Source organism: Pseudonaja textilis, chromosome Z (genome assembly GCF_049901715.1).
Source record: "Pseudonaja textilis isolate UNSWEBS1 chromosome Z, rPseTex1.2, whole genome shotgun sequence".
Classification (NCBI taxonomy): domain Eukaryota; kingdom Metazoa; phylum Chordata; class Lepidosauria; order Squamata; family Elapidae; genus Pseudonaja; species Pseudonaja textilis.
In genome coordinates, this window is record NC_142008.1 from 112,196,623 (window position 1) to 112,210,166 (window position 13,544).

General features: G+C 37.7%; 1 pseudogene; it reads left to right on the forward strand.

Moving 5' to 3' along the window:
- The first annotated feature begins 919 nt into the window (after positions 1–919).
- Positions 920–13,544, forward strand: part of LOC148124274 (vomeronasal type-2 receptor 26-like) — a 125,241-nt pseudogene continuing 112,616 nt past the window's right edge.

Here is a 13,544-nt window from a genome sequence, read left to right on the forward strand (position 1 = left end):
TTTGTTGTATATAATTTGTAGCTGTGTTGTTGTTTTTTTTAAAGTAAAATTAATAAAGTAAAAAAAAAGAAGGGAGACATTAGACAAGATGAAAAAATAATGGGTATCAAAATAAAAAAAATGAAAGCCACAATTTGAGAGGTTTTGCTGATGATTTAGTTTTGTTTCTATTGGACTCAAAAAACCATATGCAATGGTTAATGAAGAAGCTGAAGTTTGGAGTTTTTGCTGGCTTTAAACAAAATGACAAGTTCTAGTCCAGACTTAGCCAGCTGAGTGATTTTGGGCAAGTTGCTCTCTCTCAGCCTAACTCCATCACTGGGTTGCTGAAGTTATAAAGATATAGTATAAATGAATGAATGAATGAATGAATGAATGAATGAATGAACGAACGAACAAATAAATAAATGAATGAATGAATAAATAAATAAATGCTACCTAACTCAAACAATGTTACTCTGGGTAACATTGTTTACAAAGTTTATGCTGATATCATCTTCTATGACAATAGGGATCTGATGCCTTGCAACTGCCATAATGATAGTGATTAATGGAAGAAATTTGTGAGGGTAGAATATCAGTGGCTGCAAAGCCACTTCAGCTCTAACAAGCTGTGCTTGGTGCATAAAAGGTCTTTCTTTTACACCTCTCTTTGTGATCTGCATTTGACAACAGCACTATTATTTGCCTTTATTTCCTGAATGTTTGTTCAAAATGGTGGGTGCTTGTTTATCATGGTGGTAAAATTGGGATGGGGCTTATCTCAAGAGCTCCTAGCTCTTCTTCTCATTTTCCTGCTTGTAAAGCTCAATGGTAAAGCTCCAGAAAATGTTTGAACCTGAAGGATCCTTATCAGAGAAAAGCTTCCACACATCTCTCAAATTCTTCAGATGAAATTATAATAGGAGAATTTGTATCCATGACACTTGGTAATTATAGGAAACAGAAATTTAGGAAACATCCAATTTCTTCACCAGCACAAGCTTAGTAAGTAATTCTTCATTTTTATCTAAGATGTCTGTGACTCCATAAAATTCTTTCCTTAAAAATCTTAAGTGGTTTTTCATGTTTAGAAGATTCTGTTTGGGTCTGATGATCATTCTTACTTTTACCATACAAATGACTCTTTCTAAATATTGATAGATCTCTTGTTCTATTTTCCAATCTTCTCCATTTTTTTTTGACGTTTTATATGCCAAGCACATTTATAGCACAAACTGAGCTGTGGGCAGGTTTCAGTTATTAACTTCGGATTGAAAACATATATATAGCCCATGGAACTGTGTGTGAAGATGGATTTGCTAAGAGCCCAAATGGTTCTTTTTGTACAAATTATATCCCCTGGTAGACAATAAGAAATGAATAATAAGATTAAATAATATTAATTCTAAGATACTGATTCATTGTAAGGTGGAATACCCTGGATACGTTGAACAAGAGTGATTAGGAATTCTTATATTCCTAATTCATTTCAAGAATTCTGACTAGGAATCTTACAAAGTATGTCTATTGCTGTATCATATTTAATAATGTATTCTAGATGAGTGAAGAGAGAAACAATTTTACATATTCAAAGTATACAGTAAATACAAAGTTCACACTTGTAATCCTTACCTGGAAGATTAAATCCACTCTGTTTGCTGTCTGTCTCCTCCATTATCTTTAATTTAATAGTATTTGCTTACAACATCTGAGAATTGTATGAATTACACAACTGAAGTATATAATAAAGAACAAATGAAAATTAAGAATTTAAAAAAGGAAATTAAAATATGTACACATATATACAATATACATATGAGCAAGAGAACAGAAAGAAGAAACCTTTGTATTATATCTAATAATGTATTTTGAATGAGTGAAAAGAGAAGCAATTTTGTTAATCTAAAATTTTCTACATCCTTATATACCTTACCTGGAAGATGTGGTTCTCTCTATTTGTCTGCCTGTCTCCTCCATCATCTCTGATTTAAGAGCTTAGTTTCTTTACGGCATCTGAGACACAATTGAGGTATATAATAAAGTACAAAAGAAAACAGTATTAATTTTTAAAAAGAAACTAAAACCAAAATGTATAGACACATATATAATATTTGCATTAATGATAGAAGAGAAGGAAGAAATTAACTTTGTTTTAGGGAAATATCTGGACCATTTATATCAAAAAGAGTTTTTCATCATATAGGGAAAAACATTTAATTGAGCTCTATGGGCAAGCAAGGATCTAAGCTACAAGTCACGTAATTATCAAACCTTAAAATCTAACTCAAAATTCACTTAGCAGTCTAATCCCTAAAAACTACCAGCATGTCCTTGCTTTTGTGTTCATCATTAAAGTAGTCAACAAGAATTCCAATCTGTTACCCAACAACACATTAGGGTCCCAGATTTATGACAATGCTTACAATTCATGGAGAACCACTTGGACCACTTTGGATCTTCTCTTTCTCAGACAAGGGGATCCACTCAATTATTACTGTGTCACTGAAGAGGAAGTCATGACCACTATTGGGAGACTCACATCAAAAAATTCTATTCACATGGCCAACATCTTAAGTACTTACAAGATTCTATAGGTAAGTCCTTGAAAAGAGGTAAATAGAAGGAAAAGAAGATACTGTCAAGTCTTGGGGTAAAGGTAAATTCTTCTATTGTTTAAACTATCATTTTACATCTATGTGATTTCTAACTCAGGAAAGAAACAACTTGTAGATAGCTGCAGGATTGAAATGTAAACTTGAGAAATCAAATTTCTTTCATATACTCTTTACAAATTCCAAACTCAATACACTGATTGATTGATGGTCTCATTCTGTGCTGGGATTCAATTTTTTTTACTACTGGTTCTGTTGGCATGGCTTGGTGGGCATGGCAGGAAAAGGATACTGTAAAATCTTCAGGCAGAGGTGGTATTTGCCAGTTCTTTGAACTACTCAAAATTTCCGCTACTGGTTCTCCAGAACTGGTCAGAACCTGCTGAATGCTACCTTTGCTCTTACTATGTGTCATCAAGTTCATTGACTCTTAGCTCATTAAAAGCATGAAAAGTGTTTTCAACTATGATGATTCCCTGTCAAGAAAAGAAATACTAAGAAGGTACACTTTGTATGTTGGAAGGATAAAAACCTAAACTTGGGAAGTTAAATTTCTCCCATAACTTCTTTATAACTCTGTTATTAAATATTCTGAATGATCAATTCATTTGCTTGTTTGATTGGGTGCCTTCAAATCAGTGTTGACTCTTAGGAACCACATATTTATTTATTAATCCTATTTGCATATCTGCCCATCTCACAAAAAATGACTCTAGATATTACATAATAGTTAAAAAGGAAATTTCTCTAACATGCTATTTCGGGTCTTCCGAAGATGCACCATGGAATATGTTGCCAAGTCCATCCATCTATGAAAGAACATACGAAAAATTCTAGAATATTCAATAATTTTTTAGGGAATATTAATAGACATTTTAAAAGGTTTATACAAAATTAAATGTTTTTGACGTAAAATGTAAAATTCTTTGATGTCAAAGAATTAGCCCAGGCTAATTATGACTCCTCTGACCCCATTTTGGGAGACAAAATTGCTTTTCCTTCTTTTTAACGCATGATCTCCAATGAAGCTCTTCAATATATGGAGATTGTTCAACTTCTGAGATCAAAATATCTCAGAAGTTGAACAATCTCCATATATTGAAGGGCTGGAACTGGATTAGTCTACTTTCAGATTATAAAAATAGCAAAACATTTTCTTTGAACTCTGAGATCCAACCACTTGCAACATAATATTTGCATAGCTTGGATACAATTGATAACATTAATGTCTCTATATTTATCAGGAGTGATACCTGTGAGACAAATCATAGCAATTTATTCTGTTGTCACCCAGGGTGAAATCAATGTGTACATTGTACCTGGAAATTGTGATGACCCAGGGCATGGCACAAAGGCAACACAATCAAATAAGCAAGAAGAGTCCCTTTATTATCTCCAACTTGGTCCCCATTGTCCAGGGTACTTTCAGCTGGAGAAAAGCTCTCCCAGGAACAGCCTTTAACTTGAGAAAATTCAGTCCAAAACAAGGTACACAAAAATTGTAACTAAAAATCTAAACAAACCAAGCTGCAGTAATTAACTTGACAGGTCAGGATAAGGAATTTCAGACTTGAAAGCACAGCAAAACTCACACAGTTGGGAAGATGCCAGGAACACAGATAAGCCATGACAAGACCAACAAGAAAATGCACGATTTTCTCCCAACAGTTTGCTATGTGCAGCTTCCCTTTGTAAACACTGTGTTCCCAGCTGCAGCTAATGAAGGGAATCCTGTAAGCCATGCAACTTGCATTGCTCCCTTCTCTGTTCCTCCCTGTGTGCCATAGGATAAAGAGGGGCTGGGCTTGGGTCTTCCTCTGAATTCCCTCTCCCTTGCTCTACTTCTCCCCTGCTCTTCCCAGCCAGACTTTGCCCTTCCCTAGTTTCCTCCACAGCCAACAGAGCCACAATCCCACTCCCTGTCAGCTGCTCAGCCTCCCTCTCAAAATCAGATTCCAAGAGGGGCATGACAGAGATACTCAATCTCTGGAGGAATTGCAAGTAGCTTTATCTTCAATAAATATTAGTGATAACAAGACTATTCACAAGATGAGAATAGATTTTATTGCTCTAAACCAGTGGTTCCCAAACTTTTTCAGTCCACTGCCACCTTGGTGCTACAAACTCATCCTCAGTGCCCCCTCCTCAGGGGCGGGATTCAAATTTTGGTGGGCGTGGCATAATTTGAGGGCATGGCCTGCTTGTCATGTGACTGGGTAGGCCTCGCTTGCTGGTCACATGACTGGGTGGGCATGGTTTGCTGACTGGCAAACCAAATACAAGTGGCCCTCACTTAATGGCAGGTTGCTTAGCAAGTGTTCTAGTTTATGACTGGCCTCCCCAGAGCTACTTGACCTGTTTTTGGAATTTTGACAGCCATGCACACACATATACACACATACACTCCCTTCTAACCCAGCTGGTTGGACTAGATATCTCATTCACTTTCTCCTCCCTCCCTTTCTCTTTGTTTCTTTCTTTTCTTTTCAGTCCACCTCCCCCTTGGTGCTACAAACTCATCCTCAGTGCTCCCCACCCCCACCCATATAAACAGCATTAGTCAGCGGTTTGCATGACCCACCAAAGAAGATAGTAACATTCAAAATTGTAACAATTAATTGCACATTTATTCAAAATCCAATTTAAAAATCTTTAAGTTAATGTTAATTCAACAAAATTGTTGAACATGATCCAGTGATACAAGGTTTTCAAAGTCTGATAGTCATTTATCAAGAACCTTAGAAACTAGTGACTTGGTAAACTCAGTAAAAAGATCACTGAGATTTTTTGCAACCAGATGTTGGTGATGAATCACAGAGTGAATGGTAAAGACATTTGGCACTGTTTTTTTCAAGTAAGCAACACACCCACAGTAGCCACCAGTCATTGACGGTGCTCCATCAGTTGCACAAGCAAGTATGTTGGTTAGTGGAATTTTCTTGTCTTTGAAGAACTGCTCAACAACATGAAGTATTGACTCCCTTTAGTATCTGTATTTAGTTGCCTCACAAATAACAACTCGAGTCAAACTTTCATCTTTAATAAAGCCCACGGAAGCAAGAAGCAAAGATTCATTGCCTGGCAAAGTTGATTCATCCAGCTGTAATGCAAAGTCTGTTGGCTGTAGTATAAACCACAATACATCTTCCACATTCTCAGCCACTTCATCTATGTGTCTGAACTGAATTGTTGCTGAGAGGAATTGTCTTAATTGTATCATGTGGTGACTTATGCAAAAGAGTACTCAGAAGCTCATTAATGGTTGGTGGGATGAGTTCTTCACTGGCTTTCCAGACTTAGCAATCAGCAATGAAATGTTGTATGATACACGCAAATCATCAGTGTTTTGTTGGGAAGCATTAGAAAACATGTGAGACAGTGTTGGGCGCTTTTGAAAATTGTCACGAAGTGATTGAAAAAAAGTTAGATTCTTGTCTGATGTGTCAAGATGTGCCTTCTTCAAATGTTCATTCAGTCTGGAAGGCTTCATTGCCTCATTAGAAAATACTTTCCCACATATTAGGCACTGTGGCAGCTGCTGGTTTGATGATGCTGGTATAAATCCATACTTCAGATACTCCACACTATATTGTCTACATTTCTTCTTTGATTTTTCTGCTTCTGCCATTTCTGCTCTGAAAATCAGAATATTTATAATATGTGTGTGTTCACATCTGGTTTGAAAAGAGTTACAGTTGCGGGGTGTGTGTGTTAGTAGAAACCTGCTTTTTTAAACCAAATACAAATGGTCCTTGCTTAATGGCCAGTTGCTTGGCAAGTGTCCTAATATTTATGACTGACCTCCCCAGAGCTACTTGACCTGTTTTGGAGTTTTGTCAGCCATGCACACACATACACACACACTCCCTTCTAACCCTGCTGGAGCAGGTCATTGGGTTAGAATCGGCAAAGCATCTCTGATTAAATCTAGTAGTGAATAGAATCTAATCCGAGATGCTTTGCTGATTCTTGTTCATTTGTTTTACGTCTGAGTGGAGCAGTGCACCAAATCAATGGGGTGAGCCTGAGAGAAGGAAAGAGAGAGAGAGAAAAGAGAGAAGAAAAGGGAAAAGGGAAAGAAAGAAAAAGGGACAAAGAAAGAGTGGGGGAGGGAGGGAGGGAGGGGGAGAGACAGAGAGACAGAATGAGACAGAGAGAGACAGAGAGACCTGATGCATCAGATCGAAATGAGGCCTAGTTTAGAGGCCCTTTCCCACATTGAAACATCTTTGCCAGCACATTGAAACATCTTTGGCTTCTATTGATTAAAGGTTTTGTGGATGAAACATGGCCAAGACTATCAGGAAGCTCTCACATTTTGTTGAGGCTTAAACAGGATCCATTGGAGACTTCCAGTTTGCAAGGCTTTGGCAGCAGCAGGGATTCACAATACCACGCGATCCCTGCTGCGCTCGCTGCCAAGGTGCCCCCGATCTGTTTGGATTTGGGGGATATAGCTGCCCTGTAGAGGCAGCTGAAGATGGTGGATCCAGATAGGGATTTGGGGGTGTCGCAGACCCCCTCACCAGCTGGCAAAACCCCCTTTTCCCAAGGCGGAGGAGCGGCGGTCAGTAATGGCTGCCACAAAGAAGCCTGCAGCTGGACAAAATTGTGCAGGAGGAAGAAAGCCCGAAGACCTGTGAAAGTGGTTTTTAACCGGGATAAAGCAAGAAAAAGTATCCTGGAATTTGAAAGTTGCCAAGGATAAATTGTTTCCAGAGAGAGATACAAGCGGCGAATGGAACTCTAAAAGGGAAAGTTTTTTTTTCTTTTCACTCTCCTTCCTAACGTGACAGCGGATGGAATTATAAGAGAAATCGGAAAACCTGCATTGGAGGTAACTAAATGCTGAAGGGATAAGGATTTCTGAACATTATACACACACACACACACACACACACACACACACAAATCTTTTTTGCTGTGAGTGGGAAGGGAAGAAAAAAAATTGGAGCAGAATTTGAAAATAAGGAGAAGGCTGCCTAGAATCCTAAAGAGTTATTAAACATTAATAAGACTTCTAAAAGATATATTTTAAATGGAACTTTGATGATTAAACAGTAATCCCAGAAAGAGAAAGTGAAGAAGGAGAAAGTACTCAAAAGAAGCAGCTTATTTGGATTGTTTGGTGATTTTGGAACTTTTGAGAACTATCTTTGATTAAAAGCACTTGGGTGGTTGTTTGGAAAAACTTTTTCTGTTTATAATGGCATCACTTGTGGATGGATTGAAACTTGAATATCAAAAATATAAAAAAGAAGAACAAGAAGGGAAGGTTTCTTTTGGCACTTTTTTTCAATTTTTAGAAATGGTGGTTTGTACTTATGAAAAACTGACTGCGCAACAGGATGACTGGGATAAAGAAGAAGCCATTTTTGATGAACAAGTGACTTTAGTTGGGGAAGGAAAGGAGAAAGAAGAAGAGGAAAAGGGGACTTTAAGACTTGGAACAACAACCAAAAAAGAGAAGAATAAGGTGAAAAGGGGATGCCACGTTAGAAAACAACAGAAAGGAGGAAAGCAGAAGATTAAAAGGGAGGTGGAGAGACAAGGGGGTAAAGAGGGCAAGGAGAAGAATAAGCAAGGGAGAAAGGAAGGGATGAGAAGTCTTAATGGTGGGGAGCAAGATGCAAAGAAACAAAAGTCTTTTAGAGATAATGGGTAAATTTTATTGAAAAGGGGATTCTGGAAAGGTACATAAGATTGTATTTTTATATTTGTATTTAGAAATAATTTTAGAAAATTGGAAATAATATGCAATTTAAAATGTGACAAAACATTTAGTGTAACTTGGACTAGGAGAAGGGGGAACATTTTAATGAAACAATGATTTAAAATATGTGATGTGGGGGGGAAATAACTATGGAAAATAGGGGTCCCCATAAAAGTATGATATTTAACTGAAAAGTAATGTGTTAAGTGTTTAAGATCTAAATGAATATTAATATTAACAAATAGATTTGTATTGGCGTTGATGATATTGTATATTTTCAGAATGTACCAAACAGAATCCCAATGTAAGCTATGTATTTTATATTAAGTATTATAAATGTAGGAGAAAGAGACAAAGGCGTCATATTCCAAGTAGTGTACAGGAGAAGTTTTGTTTAAAGAAGAAAGATAAATGGATAGCTGGAAACAGAACAGATAAAGAATAATAAATATTATTATTTGAATCGAGATGAGATAAATAAAATAAAATTAAGAGAATTTAAAAGAGATGCGAAGCTATATAGAAAACTGAAAATGGTAATAAGATATGGAATGGTATACAAAATGAATATGAATTTGAATTTGTGTCTGTATGAAGAGTGGTAACCCGGACTTAAGCAACTTTCAGAAAAGATGTTTTTTATGTTTCTATGTTTTGTGTTTTTTGTGTGTTTATGTTTGATTGAGTAAATAAAACCTTGGAAGAATGTTAGAAGAGGACAATTGAGAACAAAATATAGAAGAGAATAAAGCAAGTCAGAAGGAAAAATAAGTATAGTGAATAAAAACATATAAAATGGATAAATACAGAAAAGAAATATAATTGAGTAAAAGTAAAGGGAGAAATAATTAGAAACTTGAAAGGATATGTATGAGGAGATGTGTCAATGGTGTATAAAATGTTTTATTTGTTTTGTTAAAATTTACAAATAACTTTCAGAAAAGAGGTTTTATGTTCTTATGTTTTATGTTTTGTATGTCTTTAAAAATTAATAAAATTTGTTCAAAAAAAACATGATCCATTGGACCAGACCTCCACCCTAAAAAATTACTTTTCCCCAATGTATTACGATGCCAATTCTGAAGAAGGCAAACCCAAAATATACTGGTAAATTACAAGAACACACACAAACACACACACTCCCTTCTAACCCTGCTGGAGCAGGTGATTGGACTAGAATAAATATCTCATATTTCTCCTCCCTCCCTCCTTCTTTATCTCTTTTTCTGTTCCTTCCTTCCATCCCCCCTTTCTTTGTCCCATTTTCTTTCTGTCCCTTTTCTCTTTTTCTTTCTCCCCCTCTCTCTTTTCCTCTCTCAGGTTCACCACATTGACTGCTGAACTCTCTGATGCAAGGAGCTTAATGAGGTTAGCCTGCAGGGCCTTGCCTTGAATGCAGCTGCAGCGGGACATTTGAAAAGGAGAGCAAAGTCACTCTGGCTTTCCTCCCTTTTTCAAACATCCCGCCACCACTGTGTTCAAGACAGGCATGTCGGGAAAGTGGAGGAAAACTAGAAGGCATGTCGGGAAAGTGGAGGAAAGCCAGAGTGATTTTGCTCCCCTTTTCAAACATCCTGACACCACTGCGTTCAAGGCAAGCACATCAGGAAAGCGGAGGAAAGCCAGGGTGGTTTTGTTCCCCTTTTCAAACATCTCACTGCCACTGCTGTGTTCAAGACAGGCATGTCGGGAAAATGGAGAAAATCCAGAAGGCACATCAGGAAAGCTGAGGAAAGCCAGAGCAACTTTGCTCTCCTTTTCAAACATCCCGCTGCCATTGCGTTTGAGACAAGGCTCTGCAGGCTCACCCCTGCGGGGCCTTACCCGGAATGCAGCAGAGGTGAGACATTTGAAAAGGAGAGCAAAGTTGCTCTGTCTTTCCTCCACTCCCGCTGCCACTGTATTGGAGGTAGGCATGTTGGGAAAGTGGAGGAAAGCTGGAGTGGGCTTGCAGAGTGTAACTCACCTAGTTCAGATGGTGGTAGGTAGGCAGGGTGGGCGGGCTGGCTGGCTGGTGCTGGTAGCAATGGCGGGCGGGAAAATGGGAAACGAGCACACATGCACTCCATAAGGACTGACGGGGCGGGCGGGAAATGCTGTCAGTGATTTTTGCACATGCATGCAATGTTACACATGTGCAATGACTGACAGCAGAAAATGGAGGAGTAGGCGGAGAGGGCAGGCCCAGCCAGGGCCCCTTTTTGCTGGTTCTTCAACCTACTGGAACAGTAACAACCAGTTCTTGTGAACTGGTAAAAATCTCACCCCTGTATTGTGCCCTGCGAGGGGCCCACCTCCAGCTCCCCCTACCACCTCTTAGCACCCCCCTGCTGGTCCCCTTGCCTCTTACCACCCTCTAAGGCATCTCACCGCCCCCAGGGGGTGGTACTGCCCACTTTGGGAACCACTGCTCTAAACACTTTAAAAATTCTTAGCAAAAAGTAACCCTATAATAGCACACTGTATATTCTCAATCCATACAAAGTGATGTCAGGATTTCAACATTTTATTGAATCAATAAATCCCCTTAAGTCTAGACTTTATTTTCTCTCTGAATTCTGGACATCAACACTCCTCTACTCATTCAAGGATCACAGTCTGCACATGGAGAAAAGAAAAATTTGCATCGGGGAAGAGAAGCTGGAGAGTCTCCCTGGCTCTCTGATTGCAATGGACATGCTTGTTTGGAGCTATGGCATTTACAATGTTGTTTATCTTATGGCACATTCACTCCATACTTTGCATTCCTGGAGAAAGAAACAGGGGAGGCAGGAAGCAAAGTCAATGGAATCTCCAAAAAATTCATCCATGGCAGGTACTCATAAGTAAATTGGTCAATTAATTGAAGAGGCCAAAATAGATTAAAAAGAAAAAAAGAAACTGCCTGACAGTTTCAATGAAGCCAAATTCACCCTTTTCGGCATGTTGGTGTTTTGCACTGTTTGGATATCCTTCATTCCCACCTACTTGAGCACCAAAGGGAAATTCATGATAGCTGTGGAAATTTTCTCACTATTAGCCTCTACTTTTGGTTTATTGGGTTGTATTTTCCTTCCCAAATGCTACATTATTATAATTACATCTTGAATTAAATAAGAAGGAGCAATTGGCAAGGAAAAGTAATGATTGATGTTGCTTGAGAAGGAATTAGGAGTGGTAGTTCAAAAATGGAAGTAGAAGGTTACCAATGTGGATGAAAACTACTGCCCCTGATAAATTTGCTAATTCACCTGTTAGCTGAATAGTTCAGAATTATTGAATGCAAATTGTTGGTTTTTTTCTAAATAAAAAACCTTTTCAAAATCTGCATCATGACTGAAAAAAGGCATCCCTGAAAAGATTCAGTGTTAAGATTGGCCTATTTGTCTGGTGTAAATTTTAGCATTATGTAATGCTAATTATGTTATTTTATTTATTTTATTCATTGAATTTATATTGCCGCCTATTCGCACATGGTGACCCAAAGTGGCTTACAGAATATAAAACCTCATTTTAAACAATAAAACCAGTAAAAATAATCAAATAAATTTATAATCTAATCTAATCTATCACACACACCCCAACCCCGAATCCCTGCCCCAGCTATAGATCACATGAGCCATTTAATGGGCTCCATCCCACTCTGGGTACGTAATTTTTTTAAAAAATAATTGACTATCCCTCTTTGTGGTTATATATATTGTAAGGTTACTTTGTGCAGTTTCTATGGTTATCTTGGCAATTTATCTGTTTCATCTGAGTCTCAATTGATTGTGTTATTGTGTACAATGTTGAAAAGGGTGGGAATCTTATTTAGATTACACACAGGATTGACCATTACACAATTAGACTGATGGCATTTGTGATTGGCACAGGTAGCAATGCCTCCGATAGAAAGTCCATAAAGAGAGTGGTAAGGACAGCCGAGAAGATTGTAGAAAGCTCGCTTCCCCTCATTCAGGATACTGCTTATAAGTGCTATGTGCTTAGAGCTTAAAGCATTGTTAGAGACCCCACATACCCACTTTACGATCTGTGTCTGTTGTTTACCTCTGGGAGGAGGTTTTGAAGTGTTTCTAGCAGAACTATCCAATTCTGTAACAGCTTTGTTCCCTATGCCATCCATCTGGTAAACTTGCAAGATTCATTTTTCTCACAATGTACATGTATACATTCGAACTATACTGTGTTGTTTCTCTCTGTCATATAATATATGGGGTATGTGGGTATATACATATTTATTATTAATTTTATTTATTTATCATGCTATGTAATGTATATTGGAGGTGATCACTCTTTGAGAGCTGTATATAACAAAATTTCATTTTAATATATGCCAATTTATCAGGGGCAGTAGTTTTCATCCACACTGGTAACCTTCTACTTCCATTTTTGAACTACTACTCCTAATTCCTTCTCAAGCAACATCAATCATTACTTTTCCTTGCCAATTGCTCCTTCTTATTTAATTCAAGATACATTTAAAGTGACAATAAAGATATTCTAAGTTTAAGTCTAAGTCTAAATATAAATTAGATAAAATCTTATTTAATAAACAGGATCAGTTGTGGAAAACCCAAGCACTTTATTTCTGAATGTACTTTCCAGTTTATTAGTCAAAGGCAAAGAAGTCTTCATCTAGAAAAAGTTGGGCACATTTTTTCTCCTTGCTATTGTTTATATATGAAGTTTCTTACATTAAGACTCTAGAAAGAGTGTAGAGAAGAGCAACAAAGATGATTAGGGGACTGGAGGCTAAAACATACGAGTAACAGGTTGCAGGAAGTGAGTATGAAAAGAAGTCTAATGAAAAGAAGGACTAGGGGTGACATAATAGCAGAGTTCCAATATCTGCTGCCACAAAGAAGAGGGAGTCAAGCTATTCTCTAAAGCATCTAAGGGCAGGACAAGAAGCAATGGGGGAAAACAAACCAATGAAAGAAACAACTTAGAACTAAGGGGAAATTTCCTGACAACTAGAACAATTAATCAGTGGAACAACTTGCCTCCAGAAGTTGTGAATGCTCCAACACTTGGAGTTTTAAAAAAAAGATGTTGGATTACCATTTGTCTGAAATAGTATAGGGTTTCCTGCCTAGGCAGAGGGTTGGACTAGAAGACCTCCAAGGTCCCTTCCAACTCTTTTCTTCTCTTCTCTTCTCTTCTCTTCTCTTCTCTTCTCTTCTCTTCTCTTCTCTTCTCTTCTCTTCCCTTCCCTTCCATTCCATTCCATTCCATTCCATTCCATTCCATTCCAT